Source organism: Brachypodium distachyon, chromosome 2, assembly GCF_000005505.3.
Source record: "Brachypodium distachyon strain Bd21 chromosome 2, Brachypodium_distachyon_v3.0, whole genome shotgun sequence".
In the NCBI taxonomy this organism is placed as follows: Eukaryota; Viridiplantae; Streptophyta; class Magnoliopsida; order Poales; family Poaceae; genus Brachypodium; species Brachypodium distachyon.
In genome coordinates, this window is record NC_016132.3 from 27,955,910 (window position 1) to 27,971,743 (window position 15,834).

Genomic DNA, 15,834 nt, shown 5'->3' on the forward strand with positions numbered 1-15,834 from the left:
TTTGATCATATCCTATTACTGTTTGTTTGTAAAATACTTATGCATTAGAGTTGTTTGTAGAAATGCATTGATAGGACTATTACTCATACTTATGCTAGCTATGATTGACCTAGTAGTTATAGGGTTGCCTTTACCATGAATCCTCCACCAATAGCCATCGTGATTAGTTTCTGCTTAGCCCTGCTATGTTAGTAAATGTGGGAGGAATCTCAATTCACTGTGAAATGATGATGTGGAGTAATTTTGGAAACTTGGCAAAAACAACCCTAATGAACCATCCTGGGTGGGCTGCTTTGAGTATTCGGATGTCGTGACGTTAGGTCCATTTCTATGGGTCCCTCTGAGTCGAGTTCCTGTGGATTCAGGAATGGATCGTCCATGGACGTCTCTTCCGGGATTCGGGGAGCGCCTGCGTCACAATGTGGGATGCCACCCGGGGTAACCAGAGACTGGACTAGTTTCCTGTTTAGTAGCTTCCAGTACAACCACAAGCTAAATGGGCTCTGGCTGGATGGAGTAAGAAATGTGAACTCAGATCCGAGGGATTGTACTGAGGTAGTTGTGTAGGTGGGAGCGCGGGTCCCTCAGGTGGTCTGGGCAAACATGTTCTGAAAATTCTTGAAGTCGATGCCGTTGCTACTCCCCCGGGAGGACAACAAGGGATTAACACGTCGATTTCTTGTGGGGAATGTGTACAACCTCTCGAGAGTGTCAAACTAAGTACTTAGCCGTGTCCCCGGTTACGGACAATTATGAGCAACTAGATATTGGGGCTGTAAGGAAAGTCTCGCTCATTCCAATTTCAAAAATAAAATGAATGGTTTGAACTTGGGTAGGGGCACTTGATGTAATCCACTCAATGTGCTCTAGGTTAATAGGAGCATGAGTGTTTCTACCCCATGTCCATTAGTTCACAATTATTATAACATTCCAATGTAGTAAGATAAACTATGTTTTGCTACCACGCCATAAAGTTTGAACCCCACTATACCTCAATTGCATATACTTGGTACGATCTGTTATAACTTCTAGGTGAACTTGCCAATACATTCAAATGTATTGACCACGTAGTGGCTGCAATTAATAATGCAGGTGAAACTGACGAGGAGTGAGGTTCGTCGATATTCTTTGGGTCATGTGCTTACATTCCAACATGCTCTCTCCTCTGGGAGTAGATGAGGCCTATTTGCTCTACTTTTCCGCTGCAGCTTTATGATACAATGTTATCATGGTTTTGAACAATATTCGTTTATGCTGGCCTAAGAGGTCATGCAAGTTTGTAAGTACAATTTAAGTTCTGGATGATACGATGTAATAAAGTACTTTTGACCCTTGTATCTTGGTATTACATCTTGAACTGTGTGTGCTAGCGAGTCGATCCAGGGACTAGCACAAATAAGCACAGAGATCGAACCCTAGTGAGGGGGAGGATCGCTTCAGTTTATTTAATTTCTTGCAGATTGTTTGTGTAATATTTTGACAAGAATTATGGAACGGAGGGAGTACTAATGATAAATTGTATGTTACTAAACTTCGCTACATAAATTGATTACAAAGGTTACCATATTATTCATGTGCCCCGGTAGTTTCTTAATAAGTTCCGCCTTTCTTTTATTTTGATACTTGGTGACTATTTTTAAGCTAGCTAATGGGAATCACTTTAGGGGTTATGGTGTAAATTTAGGGGTGTAAATTTGTTGGGGAACTAAGAAGGGGGTTATGGTGATGGTGAATATTTCACTACACATAATGAAAGGTAACTTATCACGATTTAATGAATAATAATTCACTGATATCTTTCTGGGATGAATATGTTATCGAATTAAGCATGTCCAGAGCTATGTCATTGGAGAAAACAAAGAGACATGATGACTTGCAAAACAAATTGTTTGATTGCAAGTAGTGATAGAGAAAAAAAAAGACAAAGGGGTCGACGAGAAGATTTTGTTTGATCCGTTTTCCCACGCCATACAGAATAAATGTAAGTTTTTAACCACTAAAAATATCTCCAAGAAATGAAATGGTTGTCCTATGACCAAATTGAAAAACATATTGAAAAAGTGTTGTGTTTTTGATGGTTTATGTTCTATATCTAAGCTCTCTTAATTGCATCTCTTCCCCTTCGTTCAAATCAAAATTGACGAAAATAATTTTATTTATCTTTTATGAAACTAAGTGCCATTTAGTGGCTGTAAAAAAAGTTCCATTTACCGAAGTACAATATTTATGTATTCACAATGATATCACTTCAAATAGCATAGTACTCCCTTTGATCCATATTACTTGTCAAAATATTACATATATCTAGACGCTTTTTGCACATAGATACATCCGTATTTGGCAAATTTGAAACAAGTAATACTGATCAGAGGGAGCACAAGATTCAAAATTCTTAAATAATCAAAGATGTTGCCCGCGCAAGTGCGCGGGCCACTCTTCTAGTTTAATGAAAGAGAGCAAGTAAATTGGGATACTAGCAAGGCAGGCTCTAATGAGGACGATTCTACCTCCATAGGAGAGCAATTTCCCCCTCCACCCAGCCACTCTTTTAATTATCTTATCAACCACAGGTTGTAGATCCTCCTTCCTGAGCTTACTATGGTGTAAAGGAACACCCATGTAGGTAATGGGTAGGGCACCTTTTTTGCAACCAAAGATCTGTGCAAGAGAATTGGATTCATCCTCTTCCAAGTTCATAGGTATCAAGTCAGACTTGTGATAGTTAATTTTCATACCAGAGATTTGTTCGTACAAGGTAAGAATCCACTTCAGGTTTTGTGCCATCTCCAGATCATTTTGCAGAAAAATCAAAGTATCATCTGCATATTGCAGGCTCACAATCCCCCTAGGGCAGAAATTTGGCATCAGTCCTGAGATAAGGAGATCTTGAGCAGCCTTGTTTAACATTTTGGTAAAGACATCAGCCACCAAGTTAAAGAGGATGGGGGATAAAGGATCACCCTATCTCAGGCCCTTCCCAGTTATAAAGTAACTGCTTTCAGCATCATTTAGCCTCACTCCTACTGAACCCCCTTGAGTAAGAGCCATAATCTTGTTTCTCCACTTAGGGCTAAAACCCCTGTGTCTCAACATAGAGTGAAGGAACTTTCAGCTAACTCTATCATAGGCTTTCTCATAATCCAGTTTAAGCAAAACTCCTTTTTCTTTTCTTATGATGAATTTCCTAAATTATTTAATGGGCAGTAACCACACTATCTAGGATGTACCTACCTTTAATAAAAGTTGTCTAGCTGATAGAAATCAACCTATCAGCACAACCTCCAAGCCTAATAGTGCAAGCTTTAGCAAAGATTTTAAAGCTACAGTTTGAAAGTGCAATAGGCCTAAACTTCTTAAGGGAAGTAGCATCAGGTTCCTTAGGGAGCAGAGTAAGCATAGCAAAATTGAGCCTAAACAGCTCAGCTTCATTCTTGTCAAAATCTTTAAACATTTTCATAAGGTCATTTTTGATGGTTTCCCAATTCTGGTAAAACAAAAAAGGAAAACCATCAGGGCCAGGTGCCCCTTCAGCATAAGAGGAAAACACAACAGCTTTGATCTCTTCCTCAGAAAAATCTTGATCAAGAAAATCATTTTCATCTGAAGTGACTAGATCCTCCTGATCCCAAAAATCAGAATCTAAAGTGATGTCTAGTGTATCTTTCTTTCCCAAAAAGTGTTTTATAAAAATCTACAGCAATCTGTAGCATGGAGTGGGTGTCATGGACCATCCCTTCAGGTCCTTCTAAGGAAGTAATGGTCTTTTTCCTTCTTCTTTGGTTAGCCACAGCATGAAAATATGCTGTGTTTTTGTCCCCTTCAAGGATATCCTTCTCTCTAGCTCTTTGTTTGGGCTTAATTTCCTCCATTTTCTGAATTTTGTTAAGTTCAGACCGAATGGTCTTCACCCTTTGTTTTTCCTCCAAAAGTAGAGCTTGTGTTTCAGAAAGAATATCCAAACAGTCATATTCAGCTGTGAGTTCTTTCTTTATTTTCTATGAGTTGCCTCAATGTTAATACTCCATCCTTTTAGGAATTTCCTTAGTCTTCTAATCTTGAACTGCCAAATATCAAAGGCTTTATGGCATGGACAAGGCATATTCCAATTTTGTATAATTAAATCTACACAGCCCTCAATTTCCAGCCACCACTTTTCAATTCTGAAGATTTATTGGAGGGAGGGGTAAACCCCTCACAGTCCAAGAGCAGAGGGGTATGATCACTACCTATTCTGGGCAAGGTAGTTACGGATGAGGTAGGGAAATGGCCATCCCAACAGGTGGAAACAAAATTTTTGTCAATTGCAGCCATTATTGGGTCATCTTGGTTGTTTGACCAAGTATATTGCCTATTGGCAGGTTTGAGCTCCATCAAGGCGGCAGAGTTGACCCAATTATTAAACTTATCTGCTATGCCTTGGTTTATATTTCTAGAGTTTTTCTCCAGTGCTTGTCTAATTAGGTTGAAGTCACCACCCACTAAGATGGGTACAATGCAGTTAGCACAAATACTAGTAAGTTCATCTAAGAACTCCTGTTTCAGTTCCTCATACGCAAGGCCATTGAAAGGAAACCTTGCCCCTGTATGGGTTTTGATTAATGATGACAACATGGTTGTGGAACTAATAAGTTACACGGAGTGTTTCAGGTTTTAGTTCCTCATAAGAGTTGGTTTACCAGCATCAACGACCCCTAAAAATTGAAGTACAGGTACTGGCTTGAAGTATGAAGAACTCAGTGAAGAACGGTGAAGAACTCAGTGAAGAACTTAGGCGAAAACCTTTTTCTGTGTGAGTGTTTTTCGTCGGAGTGAAGAATGAAGCATTTCAGGCTTCACAGAAACTTCCGCGTGAAGTCTTCACTCTGATTTCAAATGTGTTTGAAAATCTGTCGCTTTACGTTTTGACCACGTAATATAACCGTTGTGAGACAAAGAGATAAAATGTGAGCTGGAGTCTCAGGGATCATTTTATCCAACGGGTCACAACGGCTAGATCGGTCGTGGCCAAGGCTATATAAGAAGACGCACCCCGAGCGGGTTCGGTGGTGATCCCCCGGTGAGTTGTTTTGAAGAACACCAGATAAAACCCTTAGAGCTGAACTGAGCATGAAGAATGGGATCCCCTCTCTAGCCGAGCACTTGAAGTTTGTTACTCTTGGTGATTGGCATCCCCTAGACGGCTAGGAGTCAGTGTTGAAGAGCAATCGAAGCTTGTGATTCGCCATCAACCAGTCTGTGAAGGTCCGGATATCACCTCAAGATCTACCACGAGTAACTGGGTGAGACTTAGGTCTTAGCTCAGGAGGATTGGGCGGACTTGTGTATCCGCGAGTCTTGGGTGACTCAGCCCCCTCAACGGAGACGTAGGATTGTGCCAACAAGCCGTACTTCGGAAAACAAATCCCCGTGTCTTCGTGTTTTGGTGATATCGTTCCTCAATCTCATACTTTCAGTTGAAATATAATTGTTCCAACTGTGTTTGTCTTCATTGCTACTACTTTACTTGTTCATCTTTCTTCATTCCCCTGCTACTCTAAAATTAATAAGTAAAATTTCTGTTATTGAAGCACTGTGACTGTCTTCACTCTTCATTTTTCAAGAAAGAAGTAAAAATGGTCACATTCACGCCCCCTCTGTGACGTACTCGATCTTTTATCCATAAATGGACACAAATTTCCAACAAAAACTATCCACTTTGTGCTTGATATCACAGGAAACAAAAAAGGAGCCAGTGGCCCAACTTAAAACTTCAAAAAGATAAAAATCCACCCCAACCAAAATCCCCCATGTTGTGCCAACAGCAAGTAGGTGATGCCAACAAAAGTCTCCAAATTTGGCTAAAGCCTCCAAAACTTTCAGACAAGGCCACAATTGCAGGATGATGAGCTCTAATGAGCTCAGCCACTTTTTTCACCTTATTGGGGTCATTAAGACCCCTAACATTCCATATGATGCACTTCATCAGAAAATATATGTGAATGTTTAGATTTATAACTACTATCTTTCCTCAACTTATAGGTAACATGAACAATATCATCCTGCTCAATATCATGTTCATGATCACTAACAGGGGAATCATAGAAAAAATCATTTTCTACTTCAATGCAATCATGTTGTTCCAAAATATCCTCTAAGGTGGTATCAATAGTCACGGGTAAGAAAATTTCAGGTTGATCATCAGCTAACTGCTGTAACCTGTTCTTAGCAGTACCAATTATGCCTTTTGGAAAAATCGAATTAAGACTCACATCATATCTACTGACCCTTGTGCTTGGGAAGCAGTCACAAACGGCTTTGTTGTTCCTCCGAGACCCATCGCTGGATATGATGCTATTTCTCTGAAGAAGTATCAAGCGAACGCCAAATCTTGTGATATCATCTTCTCAACTGCCAGTGATGCTGAGTTTAACAATATCAATAATCTTGTTGATGCCAAGAAGATTTGGGATCTTCTCACTGAAGTCCATAAAGGGACAACCACTGTCAAAGATTCTAGAGTTACTCGCCTCATCAGTCAGTTTGACAGACTTGTGCTTGAGCCCACTAAGACTGTTTCTTCACTCTATGGTCGCATAAGCACCATTGTGAATGAGCTGAATACTCTTGATGATCACAATATCACTGACTTGATGCAAAACAGAAGATTTCTTCGAGCTCTTCCCATGGAGTACACCACTGTCTGTGAGTTGATCAAGCATCGGCCAGACTTCAAAGAGTTAACTCCTACCTGGGTGCTTGGAAGAATTGTGTCCTATGAGCTTGATCAGAAAGAAAAGAAGATGATCCATGGTCCTGGATCCAGTTCGAAGAAGAACAACATTGCACTCAAGGCCAAAAAATCATCGAAGAACATTGTCAGCTCCAGTGAAGAATCTGAAGACTCATCTTCGTCTGATGAAGAATCCAACTCCAGTGACGAGCTTGCTCTGTTTGTGAAGAGGTTCAATAAGAAGTTTGAAAGAAAGTTTGGAAACAAACTGAAGCACCAAGGTGAATCCAGCTTCTCCAAGTATCGGAAATCTGCTCATCGGAAGAAATCTGATATGGCCAAAAGAGCTTGTTTCAACTGTGGCAAGAAAGGTCACTTCATCTCTGAATGTCCTGAGAAAGCTGATGAAGACAAGGAGAAGAAGGGATTCAAGAAACATCCTCACAAGAAGAGCCATGACTGTCACAAGAAGGATTGGAATAAGGACTCTGCTCACAAGAAGGGTAAGTATTACTCTAGAGCACATGTTGGTGAATGGAACTCAGATTCTTCATCGTCTAAAGAATCATCTGACTCTGAGTCTGAAGACGGCGTCGCAGGATTGGCCATAGCTATTTCATCTGCCAGAGAGAAGACTTCACTGTTTGACTCTGCAGATTCATCTAAAGATGCCTCCGGAGACGATCTTAACTCACCATCATGCTTCATGGCAAAATCCTCTAAGGTATCATCTTCTAGTGAAGTTGAAGTGAATTCTAGTGATAATGATGAAACTGATAATGAATAATCTGAACCCATGACATATGAAAGACTTCAGTTCATTGTTGAGAAGCAAGAAGACTTGCTTGTCACTGAGATCAAGAAGAACACTAACATGGCTAATGAACTCAAAAGACTCAAGTCTAAGTTTCGGGCCACGGAAGAGTCTCATAAGGATCTGAAGAAAATTCATGCTGAGACTAGTCTTAACTATGTTTCGATCAAACTCGAGCATGATAATCTAAAGAACTTTTATGAGGATCTCAAATCTGAGAACCTTGATCTCAACGCTAAATTAGTCAACTTATCTCAAAACGATGATTCATCTGAAGTATGTTTTAAATGCAATTCTTCATTGAACAACATTCCTCAAATCACTACTTCAAATGATGTGACTCAAACTGATTTTTCTGCTTCAATTGATTCACCTGATCTTGCTTCTAGCTTTACTACTATTGGTGAATTTTCCACTGCTGTCACTAACCCTTCACCTAGTGATCTCTCACTAGTTGAAGAAAATGCTAAGTTGAAGAAGTAGATTGAGGCTGGTATCCTCAAGTGTCACCAAGGGACTGAAACCTTGAACCAGATTCTTGGTCTTCAAATTCCTCGGCGACCCAAGGATGGTATCGGTTTTGAGAGGAAGTACAATGTCAACGGTGATGCTTGGCTCCCTGAACAATATCCCCCTACAAAATTTGTCCAGGGAAGAGGGAATTATACTGAGGTTCCTCCATTTGTGGGAAATCTGAATCCCCGCAAGGATGCTTCAAAGCGTCCCAATACCGAACACGTGCTTACCCGATATTCCATGTTAATGAATCTTACATTCTGAAGATTGTAAGGATAATAAAGTGAGAGCTAATTTCACTGGAACCATAATGCGTGGAGAACATGCAAACCTCAAATTTGGGTGCCAAAATCTGTAATTGCATTTTTCCGTGATGCCTTGTGTTCTTCAAGTTCTACTAACATGCAGGAACCCATGAAGACATGGGTGCCTAAACAAGCCTAACTTTCTTCGTAGGCATATGCATCCGGAGGGAAGGAGTGGGTCATGGACTCCGGATGTACGAATCATATGACTGGTGAGAAGAAAATGTTTAACTCTTTAGAACTTGGTCCTCAACATCATGAAAACATCACTTTTGGTGACAATGGTAAGGGAAAGGTAATTGGTCTCGACAAAGTTGCTATTTCTAAGGAAAATGATCTGTCCATCAATGAAGTACTTCTTGTTGAATCACTTGGATATAATCTTCTATCTATTGCTCAACTATGTGATCATGGACTAATCATTTGCTTCACAAGACCATATGTGTATGTTACTTCAGAAAAGGATAACTCTTTTGTCTTCAGAGGGCGAAGAAAGGGTAATCTCTATCTTGTAAATTTTGAAGACTCCTCATACTCACCCCCTACGTGTCTAGTTGCAAAATCTTCTCTAGGGTGGCTCTGGCATAGAAGACTTGGCCATGTGGGCATGAAGAATTTGAACAAACTTGTCAAAGGCGACGACATCCGAGGCTTGAAGAACGTTTCCTTTGAGAATGATCGTTTATGCAGTGCATGCCAAGCTGGGAAGCAAATCGGAGCGTGTCATCCCGTGAAGAATGTCATGTCTACTTCAGGACCTCTCGAGTTGCTTCACATCGATCTTTTTGGTCCTACAACATACATGAGTATAGGAGGTAAATCATATGGATTTGTGATTGTTGATGATTATTCACGTTTCACTCGGGTGTTCTTTTTGGATGATAAGAGCACAGTAGTTGAGATCTTCAAGAAGTTTGCACGAAGAGCCCAGAATGAATTTGAAGTATCCATCAAGGACGTGCGAAGTGACATTGGAACTTAATTCAAGAACCTGATGATGGAAGAATTCCTCGATCAGTTCAGCGTGAAGCATGAGTTCTCTGCACCTCATGTTCCTCAACAAAATGGGGTGGTGGAGAGGAAGAACCGCACGTTGATTGAAATGGCCTGGACCATGCTGAACGAGTACAAGACTCCTGACCGTTTCTAGGCTGAAGCCATCAACACCGCTTGCTATGCTTCAAATCGCTTGTATCTTCATCGACTTCTGAAGAAAACTCCATACGAGCCTGATGTGTCATACTTCAGAGTCTTCGGAAGCAAATGCTACATCCTCAACAAGAAGAATAGACGAGCTAAGTTTGATTCCAAATGTGATGAAGGTTTCTTCTTGGGTTATCCCTCGAATGCACATGTTTATCGAGTCTTCAACAACACCACAAAAGTTGTTGAAATAACTAAGGATGTGCAGTTCGATGAAGCTAACGGCTCCCAAGAAGAGCAATTGCCAATGTCTCTAGATATTGAGGAAATTTCAGGAGATATCCAAAAGATGGCCATTGGTGATATTCGTCCAGAAGTCAAGCAAAGTGAATCCGGAATCAATAATGAAGAAGGTGCTTCACAAGCTGAAGAACCTAACCAAACCGGAGCTTCTACCCCAGCTGAAGAACAAACTGCTGCTTCAAATGAAGCACAACCTAGCGCTGGTGGTGGTGAAGTACATCATCCGAAGATCTGCAAAAGAATTCAAAAGGATTATCCTGTCGATCAAATCCTTGGAGACATCAGAAGAGGTACTCAAACTCGCTCACGTATTTCAAAATTTTGTGAGTACTTCTCTTTTGTGTCTTCAGTTGAGCCAAAGACATCGGATGAAGCATTATCGGATCCGGATTGGGTAATGGCTATGCATGAAGAAACTAAATAATTTCAAGAGAAATCAAGTCTGGACCCTTGTTGAAAGGCCAAGGCAAAATGTCATCGGCACCAAGTGGGTTTTCAGAAATAAGCAAGATGAAGACGGAATCGTCGTGAGGAACAAAGCACGTCTGGTTGCAGAGGGCTTCACTTAGGTTGAAGGTTTGGATTTCGGTGGAACCTATGCCCCTGTTGCACGTCTTGAATCTATTAGAATTCTTTTCATATGCTAATTATCATGACATAACTTTATATCAAATGGATGTGAAAAGTGCATTCTTAAATGGAGAAATTGAAGAACTTGTTTATGTTGAACAACCTCCTGGTTTTGAAGATCCAGAACATCCTAATCATGTCTATAAACTTGACAAGGCACTCTATGGCTTGAAGCAAGCACCTCGAGCCTGATATGAATGCTTCAGAAAGTTCTTAGTCAAAAAGGGTTTCAAAATTGGTAAATGGATCCAACACTTTTTACAATGAAAATGAATGATGATCTCTTTGTGTGTCAAATATATGTGGACGATATTGTGTTTGGTTCCAGTAACCCTGATTTCAGCGAAAAATTTGGAAAGATGATGACGGAGAAGTTTGAGATGTCCATGATGGGAGAATTGAAGTTTTTCCTCGGTCATCAAATCAAGCAAATGAAGAATGGAATCTTCATCTCTCAAACAAAGTACATCAGGGACATGCTGAAGAAATTTGGGATGAAAGCTGCCAAGGAAATTGAAACTCCAATGCCCACAAATGGTCATCTTGACCTGAACACAACTGCTAAACCAGTAGATCAAAAGGTTTTTCGCTCCATGAATGGTTCTTTACTTTATCTTTGTGCATCTAGGCCAGATATCATGTTGAGTGTTTGCATGTGCGCAAGGTTTCAAGCAGATCCCCGAGACTGTCACCTCATGGCTGTGAAAAGAATCCTCAGATATTTAGTTCACACCACATTTTCAGTCTCTGGTATCCCAAAGGAGCTTCTTTCGATCTTGTTGGCTATTCTGACTCAGATTATGCTGGTTGCAAGGTTGATAGAAAATCCACTTCTGGCACTTGCTAATTCCTCGGAAGATCCTTAGTGAGTTGATATTCAAAGAAGCATAATTCTGTTGCTTTGTCAACAGCTGAAGCAGAATATGTTTCAGCAGGCAGCTGTTGTGCCTAACTTTTTTGGATGAGGCAAACTCTCAAAGACTTCAGTATCTCAGTGGATGCCGTTCCTCTTCTGTGTGACAATGAAAGCGCCATAAAGATTGCCAATAATCTAGGTCAACACTCTCGCACGAAACACATTGATATTCGACATTATTTCCTCATAGATCATGTGTCCAAAGGAGAAACTTGCCTAAACCATGTGATGACAGACAAACAACTCGCGGATATCTTCACCAAACCTCTTGACAAAATCAGATTCTCTGAGCTGACAAGTGAATTAAACATCTTGGATTCTCGGAATATCTTTTGAAGACTTGCATACTTGTGAATACTCTTGCATTCATGCTTACTTCACCTGCATTGTCTTCAGTTTTTCCGTTCCTCACCTTGTGTTATCTGTTCTTCGTTTTTCGGTTGTCTTCAGTAGGTTTAGAAGCCTGTTGTTTGCTTCTTTCTTCAAATTCATCTGTGCAGTTGTTCTTCACTGCTTTTGCCTCTTACTGTCAGATGAAAATGAAACTAAGGACACCTTAGAACCCATCTATCTTATCTATTTCTTTTCTGTACACAAAATCTGTTCACCGTAATTGAGGTATCATCGAAATCCTTGTCGGTGATGCAAGAATTTTCATTCTTCAAAAAATGAGTTTTGTTTCTGGTAAAACCGTCAGTCTTCAAAGTTCTGAAGAATAAAACTTTAACGGAATCTCCGTTTTAGCCGTAGTCTTCACGAATCTTTCCGAACGGTAAAATCTTATCTCTAAGGAAATTTAACTGTACGGGGAAACCCTAACGTAATTTTTGGGATAAAACGATACTGGTAAGATCCTTTCTTTTTCACCTTCCTACATAAGGTCAGCTTAACCCCTCCAGAAAATCACCTCCACCCAAATCCACCGCTCTCTCTCGTGCCCGGAAGCTCTCGTGTCTCCTCGCCATGACTGTTCCTGCCCGGACGTGTTCATCAAGCCCAGATCTTCAGCGCCCCCGCTGATCTACATCGATTCAAGTCGGGAAATGTAGGCAAGTGTCGTTTTCCCTTCTTAGGTCAATTCCGTGTAGCAAACATATCTTGATATTTCCGTTTGCTGCAGTAGATTGACTGCTCTAGCCGAGTTAGGGTTTTGCGGTTAGGGTTTTGGTGATTACTCTATTCTTCACCGAGCTCATCTTAGGTACACTTCAAGTCTTCATTTTAATTTCTAGAATTGGATGAATCCTCAACTGTTCTGTAGATTGCTATGTTTGCGTAGATTGATTTACTCTAAATTTTCAAAGCTCCAGCTAAATCAGATCTAGGTTGAATCTCTCTTGTAGAATTTCAGTTTAAATCTGTGTAGCTGTATTTGTTGAAGAATTGAGTTGTCATTCTTCACAAACGTAATCAATTTGCTTCAGCTAAAAACTCTTTGCCAAAATTGTTTTGTTTCTGAGAATTTTTTTACTTCTCGCATATTCTTCGTACCCTCTATTTCACAGGTGTCACCAAGTCTGATTCAACCCGGTCTAGCATTGATTCTGGGAGAGAGGCTCGGTATATGTTTGACTCAACGCCTGAACCCTCACCGCCTGCATCTCCGAATGTCAATATTGAGAACTCAGATGAGGAAGTTAAAGAACCTGTTCCTTTGAAAGTGACACCATCTCCCGGAGTACATTTAAAGTATGCTATCAACTCCCCACGGCCTGGTGAAGTACTGCCCAGTCGTGGAAAGAAAGTGGTGACGAAGCCCAAGGCCGAGAAGAAAGAAAAGGCCAAGAGATTCAAGGATGTGCCTCCTCCCACTGCTAAAAAAATCTTCGTTTTCTATTCCTCAGAAGACGATGTTGAAGTAGAGACCAGGACGAAGAGAAAGCACCGTCTCCAGCACATCATTTGTAAGCACTCCCATGTGCTCGCAGCTGAGATCCGGAGAAGAACGAATGAAGCAGAGAATGCCAACATGTATTTTCCTACTCCCAAGCTGGGACACTTCAAGATTGTCCGCAAGTATGGAGGACCTCACCGTGAGGAATTCAACAGGAAAGCTCTGAAAATTATCAGAGACATAAATTATGTTGACATCTCCAAGAAGCCCAAGTCCAAGAAAGCTTTAGATGCTGAAGACAGTGACGTTTTCCTGTCTGAACCCATAGTTGAGCTGCGTGGTCCTGCCAGAGCTTCTAGGCTCAAAGGTTCTTCATTGCCTCCTCATGTGCCTCGCAACAAGCCCAGTGAAGACACCAAGGGCAAGGCAAAGATGCCTCAGAAGAGGAAGGGCTCTGAAGACTCAGAGAAACAGTTTAAGAAGGATCTAAAGAAAGCCAAGAGAGCCTCAGCTATTGGACCTGGTTTTTCATCGAAAGACGCTGCGGATGCTGCCGCAATGGCTTCTGGAGAGATTCCTTATCCTCCTCAAGTCGTCCGTATCGACTCTATTCTTCTTGCTGCCTTTGAGGAAGGATCGCTCCCAGATCACCTCATGAGTCATGTTGAAGGGTTGATCATTGCCAAGGCTGAGGCTGAAGAATGGGAGAAGAACCGAAGCATTCGTGTTGCCAGAAGGTTGGATGAAGAAGAACGAGCAGAGAAGGAACGTGTCGAGAAAGAGAAGGCAGAAGCTGCCTTGAAAAGAAAAGAAGAAAAGAAAGCTGCTGAATTGCAGAAGAACAAAGCTGAGGAGAAGAAAAAGGCTGACCTCATCGCCCTGAAGAAAGAAAAAGAAATCGCCTTGAAGACTCAGGCTGAGCTTGAGAAGAAGAAGAAGAAGGCTCTGCTCGCTGAGCAGATGAAGCAAGCAGTCGAAAGTATGAAGGCTGATAAAGCAAAGAGTGATGCTAGGAAGAAAGCCGCCAAGGAGAAATCTCCTGAGGAACAAGGCGGAGATGAAGAAGTTGATAGAGAAAAGACTGAATATGAGATGCCGCTTGTGAGATCCGTCGTGAGATCGGTCTCAAGGCCAGGAATGACCCAGCAGCCCCCTCGGACAATGAAGAAAGTCAGGATTTATCACCGCCAGTCCTACCGAAGAAGATCACCATGACTCGCCAGGCGTCAGAGATTGCTGAAGTGAAGAAGACTGCCAAGGAGTTTGGTTTGAGAATCAAATTCCTGCTGGAAGAAGTCCCTCCACTTCATAGTCTGTGGCAAACCACGGAAGAAGAAGGCTATTGACGCCCTTGTGTCAGATACATCCAATGTCAAGCTTACTTCACTCCTTGAGCAACAGGAACAAGCTGCTTCATCACCCACAGTTCTGTCTTAGCAAACCGCTCAGCAGGAAGAATGAGATGAGGTGCTGGGGAAGAATAAGGAAGAACTCGCTCGTCCTGAAGAACCCTCCACCAGCAGCTCGTTGCCTCGGACTGAGTCTGTGGATGACTCTGCTGAAGAAGAAAGAACTTGTGACTTCGAAACTGAAGCCACCCATGACCTCAGTGTCAACGACGCAGAGACTGATGCAGATGCTCCAGTGCCTACGCTACAAGTCCGTGTGAAGAAAGTCGTGAAGAAGAATGTCGCACCGTCCGACCCATCCGACCCAAGCTCCTCGAGTGATGAGGAGGAAGAAGAGAAGAAGGAAGAAGAGAAGGAAGAGAAGGAAGTCGCGCAAGAGTCTGATGATCTGATGGAGATTGAACGTATGCCGGAATATCTATTGAAGACTGCGCCAAAGAAGAAACAATCTGGAGTGGCTAAGGATCATGAAGACAGGAGACTCTCGCGGATGCTTGTGAGATCTCAAGCCATGTCTGAGGACAATCGGGAGTTACTGTCTCCGAAGCCTAAGATGCCAATATCCTCTGACCGTGAGAAAGTTTACTTCAAGGCCCTGAAGAACGCTGAGCTTCGCCTTGTGAGGCTGAACAATGGGCTGAAGTACAAAGAGGACAGATCAGCTGAAGACCCGAGATTTTGGTCTTTTGAGCAGCAGGATTATTATGCGCAGATTCTTCTGCCCAGGACACACTTTGTGAAGATGAAGTATCTTAATGATGATTGGTTTTCTTACAGTCGTAAGAGTGGTGTCATGCCTGCAGCCAATGCGCTTAATGATCTGAATCTGTTGAAGTTTGTTGAGACCTGCCAGAATTGGAATGACGAGCTGATTCTTCAGTTCTATGCTACATTCGGCAAGAAGGTCTGTAAGTTTGAAAACAACTCCAAAGGCTACAACATTTACTGGATGACTGATGATGATAAGCACAACTGCACCTCCCGGCACTTCAAAGAGTTTTTTGGTCTCGCTGAGTTCGATGGCCACCCCAAGATACATGAAGAACAGGCTGCCTCAGATGAAGAAATCGTTATTCTTTATGAAGAAGGATTCTCAGGCGCCTACGGAGGACTTTCTGGGTTGAAGCCTGAAGTGAAAATCCTCAATGACATTCTCCGCTTCACTCTCTCTCCCAAGCAAGGCAGCTCAAGTGAAATTGCCGGTCTTCACCGCAATCTGCTGCTTGCAGTTTTCAAGGGTGAGAAGAAGGATTTT